The sequence below is a fragment of the Natator depressus genome, chromosome 8, assembly GCF_965152275.1.
Source record: "Natator depressus isolate rNatDep1 chromosome 8, rNatDep2.hap1, whole genome shotgun sequence".
NCBI classification, from domain to species: domain Eukaryota; kingdom Metazoa; phylum Chordata; order Testudines; family Cheloniidae; genus Natator; species Natator depressus.
Genome location: NC_134241.1, coordinates 47536344 through 47559622, shown reverse-complemented (window position 1 = coordinate 47559622; position 23279 = coordinate 47536344). Strand labels below are relative to the sequence as shown.

General features: G+C 44.2%; 1 long non-coding RNA gene across 1 annotated transcript in view; it reads left to right on the top strand.

Moving 5' to 3' along the window:
* The window catches only part of LOC141992836 (uncharacterized), a 188157-nt gene extending 165155 nt beyond the window's left edge, over positions 1-23002 (top strand). Inside the window, exons 3-4 of the long non-coding RNA XR_012640663.1 lie at positions 10646-10826; positions 21092-23002. This is a non-coding gene — a long non-coding RNA (uncharacterized LOC141992836). The remainder of the gene's footprint in view (positions 1-10645; positions 10827-21091) is intronic.
* Positions 23003-23279: the final 277 nt, after the last annotated feature.

Sequence of the window (23279 nt, the reverse complement as noted above, 5' to 3'; positions counted from 1 at the left end):
AACAAGGGCACACTGCTGACTCATATCCAGCTTCTCGTCCACTGTAACCCCTAGGTCCTTTTCCGCAGAACTGCTGCCTAGCCATTCGGTCCCTAGTCTGTAGCTGTGCATTGGGTTCTTCCGTCCTAAGTGCAGGACCCTGCATTTATCCTTATTGAACCTCATCAGGTTTCTTTTGGCCCAATCCTCCAATTTGTCCAGGTCCCTCTGTATCCTATCTCTGCCCTCCAACGTATCTACCACTCCTCCCAGTTTAGTAGCTTTTAACCCAAGGCACTTAGTTAATGATAAGCACAAAGCAAAGTTGGTTTTGTTTTTACTGTGATGCTATCAGGGTGGGGGTTGTGATTCCTATTTTAAATGTTGCTAACACAGAAAGCATTGAAGCCTAAGAACTAATTCTCCCATCTCCCCCTGCAAAAAAAAATTAAAATTTATAATTGAAAGTATGTTTCAGAGAAATACAGCTGACAACTCCTGCCCCAAAATAATTAGACTTTCTTTACAAAAATTTTACACCTTTTTTAAAAAAACACCCTGTAATATTAGAAAATCTAGAATCTCATAATTAAGGTATCCAGCCAATTCCCGATTGCCATATAATTACTGATCATTCATTATCACCCCAAATGACTTATACCACCCACTCAACCTTAACTTTGCCCCTCAAATCTGTCAAAATATACACTCATATCAACACTGCAAACTGCTATTAAAATACAAGAACACATTTCCTCAAATGAATCCATTTTCAACATAATTTAACAATCGTGCACTAGCTAGAATGATTTACTGCTCAACAATGTGTGCATTATTTACTACACAAGATCATTACATGTTCAAATGTACAATTCTCATACTTTATCTCATGCACCTGAAACATCATGCAACCGGCACATTTCATAATACCAAACAGCATATCAATCATTTCACTTCTGGCCATACACTAATCATCTCTTCGATCAATATGTCCTTGTAGAATAAAACACATACAGGCATTATGTGACCCTATTGTTTTGAAATCTATGCTTTGCATTTTATAAATATAGATATTCAATATAGCTGAGTGAAATTATCTGGACAAATACTAATTGCCAAAAAAAAAAAAGGAGTTTTGAATTGACCAAAACTATTTGAGAATTTGGGTTGAATTCAGCAAAAAGTTTCATCTTTAAAAAAATGTTTTTTTCAGAGTTTAAATGTTTCATTTTGTCATTTTTTAAATGAACTGTTTTGACTTTTTGTTTCAAAATTTAGCTAGATTTACTTTAAAATGTTTTTATAAAGGATAAAACCTACACAAAATGATACAGAAAGTTACATTTTCGGTCAACTAAATATTTAATTGAATCTGAAACCAAGTTCTGTGTGTGGTGTTTTTTGTTTTTTGGTTTGTTTTTTTGTTGTGAGAAACCAAAAAATAAATCAATCTGTTCTGAGTCAATCCAAAAGGAATTTTTTTTTGGGTGGGCCACCAAACCAAACCAAAAAAAAATTAATTATTCAGTCAGCTTCAATAGTCACAGGTATCTATTACAAGAAATGGGCCAAATTCTCAGCGACTATAAGCTGGTAGAGTGTCATTGCTTTTCATGTAGGTCCACCAATTTATACCACCAGAAAAATTGGTGCCATATTTCATGGAACAATTCTATTGAAGTGTATTTTGAATGGCCAGTGTACGTCAGCTGGGGGGATAATGAATGATCAGTAATTATACAGCAATGGGAATCTCCCTGACTCCCTCTATTGTTCATTCCAGACCTTCTTAAGTAAAGTTTTCTAATAGTTCACCTAGAAAACTTTGTGCTTGGCAAGACCCATTGCAGCCAATCTAGGTATTTATATGGCTCTCCTCCCTGCAGCGTCTGAGCACCTCAGACTCAATGATGAATTTTATTCTTCCAACACCCTTGGAATGGAGGGATGCGTTAAGCCCATTTTACAGATAGGGAATAGGATAGATTAAGCGATGTGTGCAAGGTCACACAGGAAGCCTGTGGCTGGAATGGAACCTAGTCTTTTGGTTCCTTAGAGTCCTAAGCCACTGCTCTAGCCAGGAGACCATAGACACTTGATTTTTAAATGTCTGAAATCTAGGAAATCCACCTTCAGAGTCAACCAAATTTTGGTGCAGTACAATGAAAGCAGCATATGACCGAGCCACTTACGGTTAAATTTCAAGAGCTTAAAATTTTAAACCCTTGAGTGCTTTGCTCATTTAGCTATGAGTAGCTTTCCTGTTATGCCTCTAAACGGTCTGAGCTGCCAGAGCACTGAGAGCTAGGGATTAGGGACTGATCCTATTCAGCTCCTTAAAGATTTGGGGACCAGGGTACAAGGAAATGAGCATATAATTGTGCAATATGTGGTTGATCATGCTCCCTTTCAAGCCAATGGGAAAACTACGTTTCATTATTTTAATCATTCATTTTATTAAATGTCAATATTTATAATGTCTGGAAGTTGACCTTATAATTGGACAGATTTCTGTATATACATGAAGTCAGCTGTAATTATTGCCTTAATTTCTGCAATAACCCACTAAAACTTACTAATAAGCACTGGGAGTTCTCAAGCAGTAGAGAGTGATTCTGTTGATTTGTTTCAGGCTGGACTGAAGGATATTCTGTTTCTGAGGTATAAGGAGCCAATAAATAAGTAAAAAAGAAGAAAAACTCAGAAAAAGGGGCATGTTTGAAAACCTCACTGGGGAAATCCTCAGCTGGTATGAATCATCCGAGCCCCACTGAGGCCAGTTCACGCTAGCTGATTTTTCTGACCCCATACTCCAGTAATAACACTTGGGGCCAGATTCTGATCCCTCTGCTCAGGCTGGGTAGCACCTTACTGCTCACATAGCACACAGTGACCTCCACAGCAGTAAGGGCAGAAAGGGGATCAGGATCTGGTGTGTTGTAACCTGCCACACATTTTCAACAAGTCCTACCCTTTGGAAACACTCCTCAAACTAAGATCCCTCCTCTGGCATGGGCATGGGTGCAGCGTGAACGATGGGCGCATCCTACAGGGCATCTTCCTCTACGGCGAATTGGCATCAAGGAAAAGACCTAAAGGATGCCCAACATTGTGTTTCAAGGATGTGTGCAAGCGAGACCTCAAAGAAAGGGACATGGATGTGGGCAACTGGGAAGATCACACTCAGGACCGCAGCCTCTGGAAACAGGAGCTTAACAAAGGTCTCTGGAGTTCCAAGAGGAAGCCATCCAGCCTAGCAGAGGAGAGATGAGCTCACAGAAAGCAGAGCCCAAAGGGTCAAGACATCATCTTTAAATGTGACAGATGCGGCAGAGGGGGTCTCTTCAGCCACAGCCATGGCTGCCATAAAACCAACTGAGTAAATTCGTTACCTATCTCTCGAGACTGTAGGATGCCTACTACTACCCTTTGAGATGCCATATGTGAAATTTCACTCCTGTTGGTTTAATTTCTATGCAGTTAGAGGGAATATGGAAAACAGCTGTATGCTCTGAAGGTCATTTCAGCTGTAACTATTGAGAGACTGTGTCCCTTAGTGCCGTTATTGTGCTACTCTGTTAAAGTGTTGCCATGAACTGGTTCTTGTGCGTGTAAACCAGTGCCCTCTATTGGCTTCAGATCAGAATTCAGAAGCCTATAGATGGCTAAGAGTCAAACAAGGATTTTTCTCTTTGGATCAAGTCACTGTTTGCTCCAAATCTTGGCTTATGCTGTGCTGTGGAGGAACCAGGGGCTTTCATAATGCTAACCTGGGAGCAATACAGAAAGTCAATACTACTTTCAGGTGTAGTGAGACCTGCCCCATTAACCTTTCCAGTGCCTGACAGCACAGTCTTGCTGTAATCACCCCAAAGGCCTTAATTACCGTGGCACTCATTGACAGGCCTTTAGCTGTGGCACACTGCTTGCTACCTTGCCCACTCTTTGCAGGATCAGGTCACCACATGTTGCAAGTGGAGGCTTTCCAGTGTCAGGGCTTTTCCCAATGTAATGTAACTGACAGGCCTCTGTCTCCCGCACCCATCTCTTCATGCCTTGTTGGGTTAGTTTCTCATGATGGATGATGTGACATATAGTCAGTGCCTGTTCTGTAAATGACTGCACTATTGTAGGGCTGAAGGTGAAGTGACCAGGAATAGCCTCCCTAATTCATGAATATAGGAACACCACGTACCCGCTCCTTCTGCCGCAGAGCAATGCTGCCCTGCTTGCATATGCTACCGGGTGTCTAGTCTGGCTCGTGTTCCCGTTTTAGGGTCTCAACACCCTAGATGCCAGACGGTTTTTGGCAATTGCTGTCATATGCTTTCTTCACCCATTCCCATGCTGGTCTTCCTTGGGTTGTTCCATTGGTGGATGTGGGTCTGTTAGAGCTTGCTGCTTGAGAGGCTGGCTCTTTAGCGCAAGCTGTAGAGGCATGTGCTGTTAACTCTGGAGATCCCTGGGTCCACTCTTGGTGATGGTTAAATTAGTGGTCCTCCTACTTGGAACTGCCATTAAATATGCAACTTGCCCTAAAATCTCCAAGCTAGTTTCTCAGAGAGCTTCTGCAGAAGAGCCAGAGGCATTGTTCAAGGACCAGCTGTGGAGAGTTTCAAGGCTGGTATGTTATAGCTGATATTTAAGCTACTGGAGCGTTTTGAATGCTGAAAGATCTCTGTAGAGGTGGACATACTTCATTTCAGACAGGTGTACTCATGAGGGCCAGAGTGTCCCCAAAATATAGCAGTGAACCATGGTTCAACTGCTAATTCAAGTTATGTGGACAGGGAAAACATCCCTCAGCAGTGAGCTCCTCTGTTTGATAATCACATTGAAAGATTGTCTTTATTTGGGCTCAGATAGCCTAGGAAAAGGTCCCTAATTTCTCATGCTTAACTGCTTTCCTGAATCTGGATCAAATAGCACTGGCAAAGTCCAGACAGATGGTCTGTAAAAGCCTGATCTGGAGAAGTGCTAAGCACCCTTCAGTGGGAGGTTGCAGGTACTGGATTAGGTCTTTAGATTCCCTGTCTACATCTGCCAGGAAGCTGTTGGAGAAGTGGAGAGTGACATCCCCAGTACAACTCAGTCATGCCCGCAGCATCCTGCTCTACTGGTATTTCAGTTCTGGGTCTCCCTTGAGCAGCTCATGGTGCCAAATGACATCATAGTTTTGTATCATGAACAAACAAATCTGAAACCCACCAGCTTCATTGCCACTTGTGAAGTAAGCCAGGTCTCAAGGGCAAAAACACGAGCCAACTGGGCCACAGAATGTTGGAATAAACGAAGAAAAGATGAGCCAAACCTGTTTCTTAATGAGGAAGCATTTAACATAGGTGTCCAACTTCCATCACAGCTGATGACCTGTACATCGGTGCAACGCTTTTCACCCATACACCCAAAGTGGATGAATTCTGCTGCAGGGCCATGGGCAGCTTTGATAAGTGGGCAGAATCATTATTATTACCCTGCATGGCTGCAATGCAGCCCATTGATGACTGCAATTTATCAGGCTATCCCCTGGTGGACGAGATGAGACCTGAATCTTTCAGTATCTCAGTGCTTCCAAACATCGCTAATCACACGGTACCAATGCCAGCTTTCCTGGAAGGCAGTGTGATCTGGCAGGAACTGCTTGCCACATCATCAGTGCAGAATGACCTTTAAAAAAGAAAGGCTGCATACAATCCCACGGTAACCCTAGCAATGTGGGCATTAATGTCCAGAGAGCTTTCTCTCATGGAGAGGGAGTTAATGGGTTTAGATTATTTGTGGTTATCTGGATTTCAGATTGACACCATAAATATTCAAACTCTGAACCCGGCTGGATGCAGCTGCTGCTGACTTTTGTATGACCTAGCTGGAAACTTTAAATCAGCTGTCTACTTGACTTTCAAGGGAATGAAATGCTCCAAATCCACTAGATAGCATCTCCTCAGTGTTTTATTGACTCCAGAGGACCTTACTTTGGTATGAACCCAACTCTAGCCTCCTTTAGAATGCAGAGCTTTGTTTGCCTTGCTAAGTCATTAAACCTGCCATATGGGAATAAGGGTGTCCTAGATTGGGGATAGAGACAGGGCTTTATTATATAAAATGCACATGATTAATATACACGGAACAACTTGAAATAGCTCCAAATGCAAGCACAGCACCTTATTATTAATGGGCTAACACTGGGCTCTATCAATGGCTTTCTCTGTTCACTAGATCTCGGTGGGGTTTCCTATTCTTATTTGTTTTGTTTTTTTGAGATAGCTAGATAGGACTTCTTTGCAGGTACAGGAGAGGGTTTGCTCCTGATACGTGGTGTGCTGCTACAGCTGCAGCGATCACGTGTCTGGGCCTAAAACGCTGAGTAGGTAAAAAAAGAAAAGATGTGCGTTCCCGCGAATATGGATGGGGTGAGGGCTGTGATGCCAAAGACCATGGATCACTCTGCTAACAAAAGGCTCCCTCTTGCCCAGAGACTAATAGCAGAACGGTCCGGACCAGGCCAAATCCATCATCAGGTTTGGCCCGGGTTCAGTTCCTCTGTCAGCTTAACAGATGTCGCAGCAGCCACATGTCAGTGCTGCTCCACAGTGAAAGGGCCTCAAACACCCTTTCTGTGATCGCTCAGTGGAAAAATCAAACCATCCCTTGAGGCAGGCAATAGCATGGACTGGAAGCCTTGATGTATGCTTGCTCCTTCTTCCCTAATGAGCTGGGAGACAGTGTTGGAGGAGGACATTGAGAATGTTATGTCGGTGAAGGACCCAAAGTTAGAAAATCAGTGGGTGTAAATCAGTGTAGCTCCATTGACTCCAATGTAATGATGCTGATTTGTACCTCCCAAGGCGCTTCCCCAAAGTGTGGTCCAACATTCCAAACTCAAGGTCTCCACTGCTCCCTGGACAGATTTTGGAAATCCACTTGGGTCCCTAAAGACCTAACTCTGCTCTTGGCTAATTGGGTCTATGTTCAAAAGAGACTAGTGATTTTAGGTTCCCAACTTGAATCATCTTAACAGGCCCCGATTTTCAGAAATTGCTGAGCACCTACCCTCTGAAAATCAGGTCCCTTTTGAGATGTCTCAAGTTGGGCACCCAAACATTGGGGTACCCTAAATCACTACTCCTTTTTGAAAATGTAAACCCTGGCAGTCAGGGACTGACAGTTTCTAGACTGGCTGTGTGGCTGGTCTAGTAGTATAATTTTTGTATTAGCTGCAAGGGATTTCTCGTCCAGGTCTCCAATGAACTATCGAAAAGAACAATGTAATTTTTACTCAGAGCAAAAGACAGGCTTGTGGTGAAAGCACAGGACAGAAAGCAAGGAGATCAGGACTCCGTACCTAGCTCTGCCATGGACAGCCTGTGTGATTCACTTAGTCTCCGTAAAATATAGTAATATTTTCCTCTTTTATATGGAGGTTGTGAGCCTTCATTCAAAAGAGACTAAGTGACGCATGAAGGCAAGCCCCCTTTGAACTCCTCTTTAAGTATTCCTCCTGCTTCTAAAATTTAGGACACCCAATCATGGAACTGCAGGAAAAATACCATGTGACTTAGGTGACTCATCACAGAGCACCAATAGTGAACAGTCCAGAGGCTTAAATTTGTTTGCACTTAGGATTCGCTGTATGTTTCTGAACAAACCTGTTTGAGAGTAATTTGAAAGTCAGAAGTGGTGGAGCAGGGCTAAATTTGTCAAATTAATTACTCATTGCAAAATATTTGCCCAGATCTACTGATGAGACTCCACAAAAGCACCAACTCTAAAGATATTTAATAAAACTAGACTGCACAAAGAATTGGAAAAGATATTGTAGGGAACCATCCTACATTGGCTCCAAGGGAATGAATTGAGATATGAACTAATCATCAATGAGTCTATATCACATCTTTGAGAATGCATGGCTTCCTCAAAGCTCAAGGTGCTGGGTAGTGTGGCTTTGCTTTAGGCCCATCTTCGAACTCAGTGGGACTTTCTCATCTGTAGTTTCTACGGCTGAGATTTTTTAAAATGGGAGGGCTAAATTGAGGCTCTTAATTCCATATTTAGGCGCTAAGGCCCAGATCCTCAAAGGTATTTAGGTGCCTAACTCCCACTGATTTAGGATCTGAGTCTAAATATGTGCCCCTCTACAAACATGCTGTAATGTTTCTCTCTTGTCTCTACTCCAGACTGTTATCCTGGGGGACTCGAGTAGACTTTCATAGCGACATCCTCCTACAAACCATACTCAGTTATGAACATTCTAGCATCTCTAATACAGAGTCTCATGTCCCATATTTTAATATTGTATGTGATGTTCGAGTTGAAGACCAAGATTAATTGAATAATACGTAAAACAATAGATACTAAGAATTAATACAAGGCTTTGTAATACAAATGATTCTTATTCTAATTTGAATACTTCACACAAAGGCTATAAGTACATTAGTGTTATTGATCTATATTCATAGAATTATTTAAATTTATCCTCAGGTGCTGAGTGTCAGGGATTTTCCAATGCTTTCTATTGTGCTTTTTTCATTAGTGGCTAGTGCTGGTACATCCAAATTTCATCTGGCCCAACAAGATTAATTTAATCTCGTCAGCCACGGCCAAATAAAAAAGCGCGGGGTTTTGACAACTGACCTGTGCTTCTCAGGAATATGAAGACCTAGAAAGTTTTTTGTTTCATTCTTGGTTTGCCCATCAACAATACATGTTCACCTCTTGCAATACTGCTCCCCAGCCCAAGAATAAAAATGCTAGCTCACTTTTCATCCATAGATCTTGAAGTGCTTTACAAAAGAAGTCAGTATCATTATCCCCATTGTATACATAGGGAAATGGAGGAACAGAAAGATGAAGGTGACCTGTCCAAGGTCACCCAGTAGCTGTGCCAAGAATAGAACCCAGGGCTCCTAAATCTTGGTCTGGTGTTCTAACCACTAGGCCACATTACCTCAGACCTCAGCCTTATTTGTCATCATGTCTCCTACTCCTTCCTGCATTCAGCACTTGGTTTGGACAATGAAATGACTTCCTGGTTCTCCTACACTGTAAGAAGTACTGGAAAGGCATGGTTACAGCCCAAAGAACTGGTTTCACTGAAATTTTGTAAGCATATAATGAAAACATTCCCATTCCTATTACACTTTATAACACCCTTTTTAAAATGAAACTTAAATATTTCAGCCTGGACCTATCTCTCTATAATTCACAGGGCCAGATCCTCAGCAGGTATAAATTGTCTACAGCTGGTCAAAGATTTCCAGAAAAAAATGAATTTTTGTTTTAAAAAAAGGCTTTTTTTTTTAAATAAATTTTTTCATTAAAAAAAATGATCAACATTACAAGTTTTTTTTGTGGGGAGGTAAGTGTCATGCCTTGGTTTTGAGATTTTTATCGAAAATGCAGTTGAAATGTTTGGGAAAATTTTGATAATGTTTTCATAAAAATGCAGAACAAAAAAAAATGGTGACAATTTTTGGAAAAAAAAAAAAGAAGAACACTGGAACCATTTCCTTTCATGGGAAATGAAAATAAAATTCTGAGTCTTTTTACAAAACTAGGCTTTCGTGTTTTAGCCAGTTCTACAAGGTTCATAGCACCATGTAACTTAATAGATTCCAAGGCCAGAAGGCACCACTGTGATCATGTAGTCTGGCCTCCTGTATAACACAGGCCAGAGACCTGCCCCAAAATACCCGAGGGCAAAGATCTTCTAGAGGAATATCCCGTCTTGATTTAAAAGTTGTCCATGATGGAGACTCCACCACAACCCTCGGTAAATTGCTCCGATGATTAATTACCCTCACCATTAAAAATTTCCACCTTATTCCCAGCCTTTTTGGTTTTGGGGTTACAGTCTCTGCATGAGCCTGGAGGCGACTGTTATGGAAGAATCACTCCTAGGCCTGAAGGTCACAGAGCCAGATCCCACCCTCTGAAGTGTGCTCGTAACTGAAGATTTGTACTGTGGTGGTGGTTAGAGGTGTTCTCGGTGGGAAGGATCCCGTGGTATGTTTTTTTTTCAGTTGCCTTTTTCTGAGAATCTTTCTCAATCTCCTCCTACCTCCTGAGGAACTGGATGGCTGAGGATTTATAATGGATTTCCCCCCAACTCGTCCTTGACTGAAATGAGGTTGAGATTGTTTCATACAGGAAGTAGGTTGGCAATGAGAAGGTGGCATCCTCCTGCCTTCCTCTATCAAAATCCTCCCATGGGGCTTTTCTTTGTAAAAATGTGCTCACCTTACATGTGGATGAGCCGCAGAATGGAAAGATGTATTGGGTTGGGAAATCGGCGCAGGTCAGAATGTCTCCCGTCACCTCTATTTTCCCCCTTCTCTGCTGTTCCATGTCTCCCTAGTGATACGGAGCTAACAATGTGGCTGTTTGTATTGTCTGAGGGGGCTAAACCTGAGACCCCTGGACCTGAGCACACAAGACTGCGCTGCTTGAGTTAAAAGACCTGGAGCCAGTAGCAGACTCATACACCTTGGTATGTGTCCTAGCCATTAGAGACAGACTGTGCCAGCCTCATTGTCACATACACAGCCCTTGTCTGTACCATTGCTAACATGTTCAACTCGACTGGTGTTAGCAACAATGGCGGGCCCAAGCGTAGTGTTTCAAATATGGTGTCATCTAACCCTTATCTTATTTTCAAAACCTTTTCTAGCATGAACTTTAGTTCCGTGAAGATCCGTGTGAAGTTCAGTATTAGTGAAAAATGAGTGCTGCTCATCTACACTCCACCGTGTAGGAACTTTCCCCCTTGGAGTTTCATTTCGTGAACGTAGCTCTTTGATTCTTGGTCTCGAAAATCAAACCTGGAACTTAACAGAGCACACCAACACAGTGTAAGTAGCTGCCATCTACCACCCGAGGTGGCTGTATTTCTGTGGTTGGTGGTGTGATTTCAGTGTGCTTTTGCCAGCCTGCAGTTTGCAAAGAGCTTTGGAACCCTTGAGAATAAAAGGCACTACAGAAATGCTAGTTATATTATTGTTAATATATTCCCGAACAGCATCATAGCAGTTAGTCTTAAACCAACCTGAAATTTACATCTCCGGTACTGAAAGCTGTGCTTTTTTGTGCAGCAATCTATTGACTGCCTAAGTGAAATAAATACTTTGTGCCAAACTAAGCAACGATTTCATGAAATTGTTCCATTTAAAATTTTTCCAGGGTGATTAAAAAAAAAGAGAGAGGGAGAGAGACATTTTAGATCACAAAGCACCAGTTAAAAATACTGTAAGTGATGAAAACTTTAATAATTGGAAAGTTCTCCTAACAAGCCACTCAGGTAGGGAGTGCCACAGCTTCAACTAGCCAGCCATGCTGATCTGACGAGCACTTTAGGCACAGTCTGGCTGGGATACAGGACATCTTTCTCTCTCTGTCCTGCTTTGCTCAGGTCAAAGCATGGCTGGGTCCTTTAAGGGGAGATGGACCTTAGCCCCCTCTGTGACAAGCTTAGCTCATCTCCCCAGGTGGAGAGGATGAGTAATAATGAATGAGGTTCCTCAACTAACTCAGGCCAGGCCTGGGGATATGAGGGAGAGGCCTGAGTTACAGTGAGGAGCTTAAGTGGGAGCTTGGCAGAGTGAGGTAGGGCTGGGTGTGGCAAGTAGGACAGAAGTAATTGCAGGTGAGTGCTGCTGGAAGCAAGACTTGCTCCTGCAAGGAGTAAAGATTTGGCATATAACCCAGCTCTGGGAAGGAGGACGGGGGACTCCTGATTCAAGGAGAGAGAACAGTTTGAACAGTGGGACCAGTGGCCATCAGGGCGAAGCTGGCGGGAAGTATTAATCTCTGTATGGATTAAATAAAGTGGATCCTCCTCCAGAAGGGGGATGTTTTAAAATGATATGGATGGGGTGGAGATTTTGAGTAGCTCTGTGAGAGAGGGAGACTGAGGCAGGGATCTGCAGGGCCATCCAGGCAAGGAGGGGGTGCAGAGGAGGCAGCTACCTGTTGACAGGCATAAATGGAGTAGAGAATGGTCACATACCCTTGGCTGGGAATTCAGACCCCGGGCATGAGGAGTCTTGATGGGCTTCTGAAGAAGGAGAAGGGATAAGAATAGAATGGTTGTTAAGTTTGGGATCAGTCATAGTAGGTCAGAGAGTTGGGCTTGGATGGTCTTTTCCCAGGGCTGAAGTGTTTGCTGCTCACTCCACCTAATTAATGTTCAGTGGTGTGATTTCAGCAGGGTACAGCCATAGAACTCTACATGTAACAAACCAGACCCTTAAGCCACCATGCTCTTCTCTGGAGCACCCACCTGCTAACAAGTAGCTTTAACATACAAATTTCCACGCCCAGGAAGGGGTTAGGTAGTGAATGGCTACATTAATGAGCTGGAAGAACTTGCCTCCCACCGCTTCCAAAAAAAGATAAAAATAGCTCTATGATTGTTTAAGTGCGAGACTGTGGATTATAAATTATACAACATTTATAATCAGGAAAACATCTGCTGGGTGGTGTTTCCAGTGGATAAGGCCAGCCAAAGGCTCCAGGACACAATGTGTAGGGATTGCACCAATCGCCACCTGTCTGCTCCTATAATCAAGTTGATTTTTTATTGTCTTGACATCAGCTTTCAAGATGCATGATCTATGTGTTTATTTAGCTGTCTTTCCTGGCGTCCCCTAGATTTGAACTCCCGTAAATCCTCCCACAGTTGGATTTCTGCACTTTTAAGAGATGACATTTTCTGACAGTACATTTCTTCCTCCCCCTCACTTATGTGACAGATCACGCTATTCTCTGGGGTAAATGTTTCCCAACCCGGGTCCCTAAGTCAGGCTCCAAAAGCCATATTTAGGCACCTAAATAGGAGGAGCCAGGCTTCCAGAGGTGCTGAGAAACCCACCTGACATAGAAATTAATGGGAGCTGCAGGTACTTAGTACCTTGGAAAATCAGGCCAAAAGCTTCCATTTAGGTGCTAAAAAATATGGATTTAGGAGCCTAGCTTTAAGGATCCAGGTTTGTAGATTTTTTGATCTAGACTTTTGGCATTGGATGGGAAAAATCTCCTCATAGTGTGTGATCTTCCCACCCAGCCAAGGACTTTTTTAACAAATAACCATGTGCCTGGACAGGTGTGTGAGTATGTAAAACTTAGCAGCTTCAATTCACAGAGATTTACTTCCCCTTTCTGGTTTTGCTTTATCTGTCTGTTGCTTTTGAACATGGACAGATCCTAAAAGTCAGTTCAAAACTTTGCTGAAACTGCCCTGCTGTGCGAATTTTGCATGGTTTTCACTCGCTCAGAAAGCAGTCAGCTTGCTTGTAACTAGGGTCCAGTCCCAGTTCCAAGAAGTCATGTGGTTGGCAAACTACACAGCATCCCTGGTCTGAGTTCTGGGTTTGTAAAGAATCCCTAATTTAGACACGATGGAGCCAGATCCTCAGCTGGTGTAAACTGACATGGCTCTATTGACCTCGATTTTCAAAGGAACCCAAGAGGAGTTAGGTGCTCCATTCAACAGGAATTGGGCATCTAACTCCCTTAAGGGCTTCTCTAAAAATTCCAGCCGAAATACTTTGCAAGTTCAGTGACATCACTTTTTCACAAACGTTTTTGTCCTATAATTGTTTTGGCCTCCTCTTTTGGGGAAATGCAGCTAGTGTCAAACTTGTCAGGTCCTAGATGTGTACTGATGTATAACTACATGGGCACTCAAATAAACCTTCTTTATTAATGACTAATCTCCCATCAGCAAAGCCACCACGTTAAAATGTGTGTTGTTCAGCAGGAATGGAGAATGAGAGTCAAGGGGAACCAAGAATCTTAATAGCTCTTACAGGGTCCTTGTTATGGCAGAGAGCCTCTGGCTCTACTGAGCTGCTTAATGATTTAAGGTTGCTCAAAGAAACCATCTTAGAGCTTGAATTTTACTGCGCACACACACACAGACTGGGAAAAGCTCTGAAACTGATGCTGGTGACAATGCAGTTAGTGGAAAGGAAAATGATGGTGCTTTTTATTGGCCTGGAGAAGTGGGAAATGAAAATGTTCCTGTAAATAATGAATCTTAAAGGCAGAGCCTCATTAGGTTAGCTGACCACCATGTTTATAAAGTCACTTGCACAATGGATGTACAATGTAACATTGTGCTGGCCGTGAGAATGAGTGCCAGCGCTGCAATAGAGCATCCACTTGCTGTACGAACTCCATGAAAGCCCAAACTACAAGTCCTCTGAGCTCTGCTTCTGTATTTCGCAGCTTCTTCAACATCTTCCATGCTTTCACTCTGCCATTCACATAATTGATCTAAGCAAACTGGAGGAAGTACTCTTTGACGACCTTACTGTGCAGGTTCCTTAAGCAAAGGGTCATTCTTCCTTTATCTCTACTTTGTTGTTTCATCACATGCACAAACTTCAGATTTTTAGTGCATTTCTTAAGTGTGTGTTACTTCCTGACCAGCTCATTTGGAATACTTTTGCTCGTGTGCTCTGCAGTTTTGAGGATCTATTTGAGATTATGCTCCATCTGCTTGTCACAAACACATGCCAAATCTCACATAGAATTTTGCCATTCTGAGCTGAGTTCAAACTGTAAGAGAGATTTGTGACCTTTGTGACTACAACATGATTCTCTGCATCATCCAAGAGCAAGTATGACATCTCCCTCTTCCTTTCAGTCTCACTATGATTGATTTGGCTCAGCTGACTTCAGCTACCAGATCCTTCTTTAGTGTCCACTAGAAATGGTCAATAACTGGAAATTCCCTCCTGTGGGAAATTCCTAGATTTGGAAATTAGTTTTCATCCCAAATTGGGATGAAAAGCCAAAATACTGAAATTTTTCATGGAATGGAAAGTTCTGAAACATTTCACTTCAGCTTGGTTGACACTTATCTATGTCCTCTTGAGCTGCCAGCATGCCTCATGAGTGTTGAAGTACCAGTACCTCATACAGCCATTCTCCTATATGGGGCTGGGCTATCTGACTGGACTACATCTCCCGTGATGCATTACGGTTATGTCACAGCTGTTCAACCAGAGGAGTAAGTGTGGTGCATCATGAGAGAAGTAGTCCAGCCCGGGAGCCCAGCCCATAAAGGAAAATGGGGGCATGAAGGATCAGAACTATAACTCCCAGGAAGCACCCCGGCAGCACAGGTGGACACAGATTAATGTCAAACCGAACTGAACTGAAATGTCTTAATTTGGTTTGACCAACCAAAATGTTTTGATTTGGGATGACCCACTCCAAACCAAGATGTTTTGTTTAGATTTTCCAGGCAGAAAATAGAAAAACTTCAGAAAGATTGAAATTGTCCCGTGGAAAGTTTCTGTGTTGCAGAAACTGCATTTTACATCCAAAAAACATTGCAATGAAAAATTTGTGACCAGCTTTAGTGCTCTTCAAGAAGCTTGCTCCCATCTTTGTGTCCTTTTTGTAGTACTCTGTTTTGCTGATATTTGAGAACATCCAGTCCTTTCCTGAAGATCCTTAAGTGCATTTACACTAATATCCCCATCTTTTGTAAATTATGACCACCTTCCTCTTGCACAAAAAAGCAAATGGTCTTTGCAGACACTCCCTTATTCATAGCAGAGAAGATGGTCTGTAGTGAGGGGGCGTGGTCTCCCTCCCTGACAGATGGGGAGAGAACCATGACTGCCCCCTGGTGGGCAGAACTGGGATACCTGCGGCAGCCCCGCCGGAAGCAGAGGGGCGGGACAGGAACCAGAACTATAAAAGGCAGATCTTCCAGGTCAGTTGGAGGAGAGCTGCCAGAGGAGCAGGATGTCTCTCCCCCAACTGCTGGAGCTTGGAGTTGATGAAGGCCACTACAGTGCCAGAGACCCGGAGGAACTGTCAGGCTGCCTGACACCAGGAACACTGAGGAACTGTTGGGGCTGCCTCCAGCTATTTACCCCAGTGAGGCTGACGACAACCCTGGAACCCAGGTACCCCCGGACTGAGAGTGTAGGAAGGACCCCAGGGAAGCTGAATAGGGTTTGGCTGTGTCGCTCACTGCAGGCTGGCCAGTGTGTTGTGGCCAGATTTCTCTGCTAACCCAGTGGTGGACCACTCTGTCACTGTCAGGGCCCTGGGCTGGGATGCAGTGGAGTAGGTGGGCCTGCATCCTCCTGCCACCCCACCGTCAGGGTGGGAAGCCTCCTCACCTTTAGGCCAGGAGACCTGTATTGGTCTGGTGCTCACCTGAGCAAAGATGCCAGACGGTTTAGCTGGCTCTCCCATCAGAGAGCTAATCTCCCCCTAGACTGCTGGGCTGCTCTGCCTGACAGCAGGCCAGAGGCCCCCTTACCTGATTGTTGCCCTGCCCTGATTGAAGGCCCTGGGCAGATAGACTTACTATTGCACAACCTGACTGCAAGCTAGAGCCATTAATTGATTACAGCCCCATCCCCCTGATTGAAGGCTCTGGGCTATAGACCTGCTGCCACCCTGCCCAACTGCGGGCCAGACTCATTAACTGTGTGCTGCCCCGCTCTGGCTGAGTGTTGGGGCTACCAGACCCAACTGATACCCAGCCTGGACTGAAGGCTAGGGCCTATTAACTGTTCACTAATTCCCCCTGAAGGGAGTCGCTCTAGGACCATTGCAGCAAGGGCACATGGCCTCCCTCCCTGACAGACGGGGAGAGAGACACAACCGCCTTACATGGTCCAATAATATTTGGAGGAAGGTGCTCATTATTATTACTACTTAGTACATATATTTCAGTAGCTTGTAGGAGGGCCCCATCAACATGAAGCCCCATTGTGCTTTATTGTTCTTGGTGCTACACAAATACATGGTCCCCGCCCCAAAGAACTTACACACTAAGAAATGAAGATATGGTTTCTTTGTCACCTCTAATGTCCTTGATAGAACAAGGAAGAACTTGAGTGTGATCTGATACCCAGGTGTGCAGCAAAACATCTTGATGTTCTTCTCCACTGATTCTGACATTCAAGAGCACTTCACTATTCTCTGCATTGATATGCAGAGCTGTTCTTCTCACTACCCATGTAAGCTAGATCAGGAGGGTCTCATGAGGAACAAGAGAAGAGTCTCTAGAGAGGAGAGTATTAGGTGGACAGGAGGTCCAACCAGAAGAACCCTAGCAGCCTGTCCAGCTGCCCACTCTTGCAGGGAGGGAAGATAGCTGAGGCCATGGATTGTTTGTCCACCTTCTATTTGCATCTGAAAGACAAACCCCAGGGTAGGAGACTGGAGGGGAATTTTGGACTCAGTGTGTGCTGAGCTCAGTCAGGTGTAAGTAACCTTGTGACAATGTCCCTTTTGAATATGAAAACTCCAGTTGGTTTGGGGAGCAGGAAAGCAGGCGGAGAATCTGTTTGCAAAGCCCGTTGGCTTTTCAGAATGGAAATGAGGCTCCTGATTATAGGCTGGGCTGCTCAGAAGTGCTCAGCATTGACCTCGCCCTGCACCCACTGATGCCAAGGGGAGTTTGATCCGGAATTCCAGTGGGAGCTGAGTTAGGCCAGCACTCGGTGCTTTTGAACATCCCACCCGTGGTGCCCAGGGAAAACAGTGTTTAGAAACCCGAGCTCCTCATTTCCCCCGCTGCACTCCTCAGGTCTCTCTACCTTTCTACAACTCCTTAGCCCTTTGCTACTTCTTTCAGGTATTCCCTCCCCTTGAACCTATCTCCACCCCCTGGTTCTTGTCTCCTTTTGCCTCCTTTGGTCTGTTTTCCTTTCCTCTTTGAGTCCTGGCCCACCCTTCAGTCCTTCTCTGCTCCTGTCACCTGCCTGCACCCTTTCTTTTTTACTCTGCTCCACAACAGAGTGACTACTTGAAGTGTGCAGCTCTGTCTGTCCTCTTCTAAGTTTTCTTGACATCTTGGGGTGCAGTTAATTGCTCCGATGAGCAGGGAGATCACAGGGGCTCTGCATCCACAGGAGGCACTTAAAGAGTCTTTCATGGGTTTCCTGCTGTCTTGGGTTTTGAGGAGAAAGGCTTGTGCCTCCCCCACCCCTCCATCTTCAACCACATTGACATTTCAGCTGTCCTTCAGAGGCAATCTTCAGAGTTAGCCCTCTTCTGAGATGAATGGGGAGGGCTTCACACCTCTCCTACAGCTAAGCTCCTCTAGATCATGGCCCAGATTTTCCAAAGTCACTAAGGATCCTCATTACTTAACTTGAGATGTCTCCTGGGGACCTGATTTTCACAGGATAGGTGTTCAGAACCTTCTGAAAATCCAACTCCTCTAATGAGCCTCAAGTTGGGTGCCCCAAAATGGAGGCATCTACAAGCCGCAGGTTGCTTTTGAAACACTTAGCGCAGTCGTGTAATTCACCACTGGTAGCAGCAATGAAGACAAGTTGCAGGCAGTTTTTCCTCCAGTGCTTTCTCATTCATAGTCTTCTGTCACATCAGGCACTTTATGATCCAGACTAGCACTTTAGTTCCACCTCATTTGCATCTAGACACTTCCAAAAATCAGCTTCGGAGATTCCCTGACCTCTGGCACCTGGACTCAGGTGTCTCCATAAAATGGATTTCAAAACCTATTGAATATATTTCAGGACATAATTCCCCAGCTGTGTGTTCCAGGAGACCTCCCCTATTAAGTGCTACCAGCTACACCCATCGCTGTTTCACTAGCTCCATAACTGCAGCTGGTGCTGGTATCTCTATCAGTGGGAGCTGCCATTGTCAGATGCTTTGTGAGGCAGGACCAAAGGCTGAGAAAGAAGTTGACATGGAGGGGACAGATTCTTAGCTAGTGTGACCTGATGTAGCACCACTGATGTCAATAGGCCAGACCCACAGCTGGTGTCAATTGCAGTGGCATCATTAAAGTCGATGGGCCAGACATAGTGGTTTTCACCAGCTGAGGGTCTGGCCTGAAGTGCTTAAGAGCATTGAATTCTACCTTTGGCAGCTCAACTCTGCATTTAAGCATCTAAAATGGGCATCTGCTAACTTGAGCATCTAACTTCAGAACTGGACACTACAACACTCAGCCTGTCCACATTACCATGGCAACCAAACCAGGGAACCTGTAACCACAGTGATGTATGATGACCTGATCACAGCATGGTTTCATTTTGTAGTGTAGATGAGCTCTTAAGTGTGTTCCGTGATCAGGTGAAGGAAAGACTTGGACAGTTTGTAATTGTGCCTCTTGGCCTGAGAATGTAAGGTAGATGGGCCATCAGGTCTGTAAGATTAAAAATGAGGCTTTGGCTAGGCATCTGAAGGTCTGAGTGTCTGAGAAAGGAAGAGAGTCTCAAAGATTTGGAAGAGCAGTTGGTTTAATTTCAGATCAGACAATGTTTTAATAGAGTTTACCATAGAATTACTTCTGCTTCCTCCTCTTCCTCCTGCAGTGAATCCATAGCTTCCTCCTCAATGTCTTCCGTCACGCCACCCCCTCCGAACAGCAGCTCCCTGCCTGACAATCACGGATTCTTCTCACTTTCTGTAGGCATTAGGCTCAGTGATTTACCCGTTTGTGTAGTTAGAGGTAGTGATTGCCTTTAGGGGCAGCTTCAAGTCTTGGCCTTGAATGGAAAGACCAGCTTCTGTTAGTGGCAGATTAGATAACGCCTCACAATTATTTGCCAGGCAATCGGAAAGCAGATGAGGAAAGATTGATCTCTGGGCCTTCATTTTATGGGGGTGGGTTGGAATTCACGTATCGTCAATTTGCCAGCGGAGGTTAGAAAAAAGCCAATGTCTTTATCTTGCCCTCTTTTGCTGGGAATAATATGCCAAATGAACTGTTACTTTATAATGTAAAGGAGTCGAGTAGATTTGTGCTTCCACTGGAAAGTCAGCTCTCTGTCTTCATTATTTATATTGCACCTACGAGGCCCCATCTGACATCACAATCTCATTGTACTGGGAGCTGTACGCAGTGAGAGACTGTCCCTGACCTGAAGAGCTTAAATCTAACTTGACAACGAGTGGAAGGGGAAGCAAAGGCATCAGGAGGGGAGATGACCTGTCCAAGGTCACACAGTCGGTCAATGGTGGAGCTAAGAATAGAACCCAGGTTTCCTGACTCCCCCATCCACTGTCTTGCCACTAGACAGCTCTACCTCTCCTAGCTAACTGCTCAATACCTAGTTCCAAACTGTGCGCCAGGTGCAATGAGGCAAGTTGGTGCCTTCCAAGGAAGCAGACTGATTAGCAAAAAGTTCACCTTAAAAGCATCCTGGTTTGTTTAGAGTTTTGACATGGTCTCTGCTTCATTAGAATTTAGGCAAGACAAACTGGGTGCTCACTTAGTTCCATGTGATGAGAGAATAACCCGGGAGAGTCCAAAACCCAAGCCTGGAATGATGTTGTTGTTTTCACAGCCACAGGATTTGGCTTTTCCTGGATTCTTTTATGGTCTCAAGTGGGATCATCCAGTCATACAGCAAAAACATCCCCACCAGCCCACCCCACTGCGGATCTATTCCTAATAGTGCTGAACACAGCCCAGAGGACCTCTATTTCCCAGCTGAAGGCAGAAGGATGTTTCCCTCTCCTAACTGGAGAAGAGCGACATTCTCCAGCAGAGGCCCCCAAACCTCCTCCTGTTTTATAAATAAGCATGAAATAGATCCTGGCACTCTTGCCACTTCTGGAGTGAGTGGAAGTCACAGATTTCCCCCTCCCCGCCCCTCCACATGACATCATCAGAAAGGAGAGGTATGACTATAATTCTCAGCCCCTCGATGTCTGATACGCCTGCCTCTCCCCTCCCGCCCCGTACAGCATCCGCCTTTTAAACAAGGTTCCCCATTAACATTGGGAAGCTCATGGGTGGAGGCTCCTTAACTGCCAGGTTCCTAACTGTGGCCTGTTTATAGTTTTATCTACAATGTTCTGCCCAAGTGATCTCGATAAAAGGGAGTTGAATTCAGCAACCTCAAGCGAAATGGGGCATGGCTTGGGGATACTGTTGGTTGTGTAATGAGCCTGTAAGACTTTGTACCCTAGGATTATTGCATGCTTACATTTCTGCTAGCCCTTGCATCTGTATGACTAGACTTGGGGAAGTGCCTTTATTTGGGTGTCAGAAAACTTTCATCAAGTTTTTGCTGAAAAAATGGTAAATTTTTCACAAAAAATGTTGCCCGGGTTTTGGCCCAGCTTCAGTAAATATTATCCCCTTTTTCTTTTACAGATGGAGAAACCTAGGCCCAGAGCAAGATGTCCGTGGTCGCACAGCAAATCCGTTAAAGAGCTGGGAAAAGTATCCAAATTGCCTGACTCCATGGATCGTGTATTAAGTTCTCCTTGTTCCGATGACAGACTGAGGGCTTTACGGAGGGGGAAAGTCATATTTCAACATATTTCTTGATATGCCCCCAAGTGCATACCACAGGCTGAGAGTTAAGTCAAGAGGCTGCTGTGAAAGGGTCAGAACAGGCCTCTGATCGGAACTGATTAATGCCAGCCCAAGGGAATGAGCGCCCTTGAGCTGACAGGAAGGAGGTGTCTAAAGAAAAGCTACCAAGTTTTAAATGCAGCTGCAACAGCCTGACATGTAACAGCAGCAAACGTACCCTTTTTAAAAAAAAAAAAAAAGCAAACTTCGACTGTGACAGTGGAGCAGAAAACCCCTTCTCAGAGCTAGTGGGGAAGGAGTCTTTCACCATCACATTGAAACCTGTTGCGATCAAACCCTCCACCTGTGAAATTCAGGGTGTTCATTGTAATCAGAGTTGACACGACTGTCCCAAATTAGTCCGTTTTAAAACCATAGATGACAACAATTTCCAAGGCTGATTAATATTTGATTCAGGATATTAAAGTAACAATAGCACGTAACATTTTTCAGCTGTAGAGCTCAAAGTGTGAGGAAACTGAGGTACAGAGCAGGGCTGTGACTTGCCACCATGGCTAGTGACCATCAGCGGCAGAACTGGGGATAGAACCCATGTTTTCCACCTCTTAGTCCACTGCCTGAGGCTGCCTCACATGTCGCTCTGTGTGCTGGACTCAGCAGAAATATTCCTTTTTATATAACAAAAATGGACCGGAAAGAAATCAGTTGTTTACATTGGAGTAGGTGAATGCAGTGTGCAGGCTAGCCACAACCTGTCAAACCTCTAAATTAAGAAAATCACGTCTATACTATATACGTTTTTATACGTTGCTCAGTACTGTTCTATCTGAGCATCTTCCAGTAGTGTGTTAAGCCATGTGACTACACATCGGTTACGTGTTTGTTCTCTCATCCTCTCCCCAGGGGAAAAGCATGTGTAATGGAGTGACTTGTTTTGGTAGTGTCTCCATCTTCTTCTCTTCTCCCCCCCGCCCCCAATATAAATGTACCTATTGCTATGTGTTTATAGGGAAGAAGACAAGGTCAAAGAAATGTGCCTTGCTCATGGAGAGGAAGATGGTGAGGTTTGTGATCGTCCTTAGTTCCTGGAGGCATTCTTTCCACAGTCTTGGATTGCCCCTGGAGACAGTTCTGCCTCCTGCATAGATGACCTTTACCCTTACTATAGAGAGTTCCAGAGGGGCAGAGTTGTCAGCCACTGTCTTCATCCTGAAGCTTTAGACACTCCTCTAGATATCCTGGGCCCAGACAATGAAGTACTTTGAAGATAATGATGGAGACCTTAAACTTGATTTGACATTCTATGGGAAGCCAGTGTAGGGAGAGAAAGGAGGGTTTGATATGTCCCTGGTAGCCTGTGTTGCTGAGGAGGTGTGCTGTGGTCTTGTAGCTGACAATTCATAGATTTCCAAGCCAGCCAGGACCATTGTGATAATCTAATCTGACCTTCCCTGAAATGATGAGTGTCAATCCTCTCTAGCCTATTTAACACCAGCCCATAATCAACACTTGCTACTAAAAGCACATTAAGCCTCTGGGGGAATGAGGACTGGAGTGCCCATGATCAAAATGGCTGGAGTCTGTCTCCTAGACCTGGTCGACAATTTGCCATCAAATGTTTTTGACAGAAGATGGCTTTTGTTGTCAAAGCAAACATCTTCGTAGGAAATGTTCATTTACAACAGACCTCCCCCTTCATCCGGCAAAGTGGATGAAAATGATTCTTTCCCCATTTTCATCAGCATATGCATAAGTCATTAATGTCTGAGTATGTGTTTGGAAGCTTTGGAATAGGCCAATCTCCTCTCGAATGTTTGGAGAATGAAGATTTTTTTTTTTTGTGCCATACCCACGGCTGTAGTCTCTTCCCTGTCTGCAATGGCATTTTTCAAATCGAAGTTAAAACTTCATTATGCATTTCTGGAATAAATGAGAAAACACAAACCTCCACCTAAGGGGAACTGGAAATGCATATATAAGCCGCTAGCTAGGTCTAAGGCTGCAGAATGCCAAAGCTGAATTC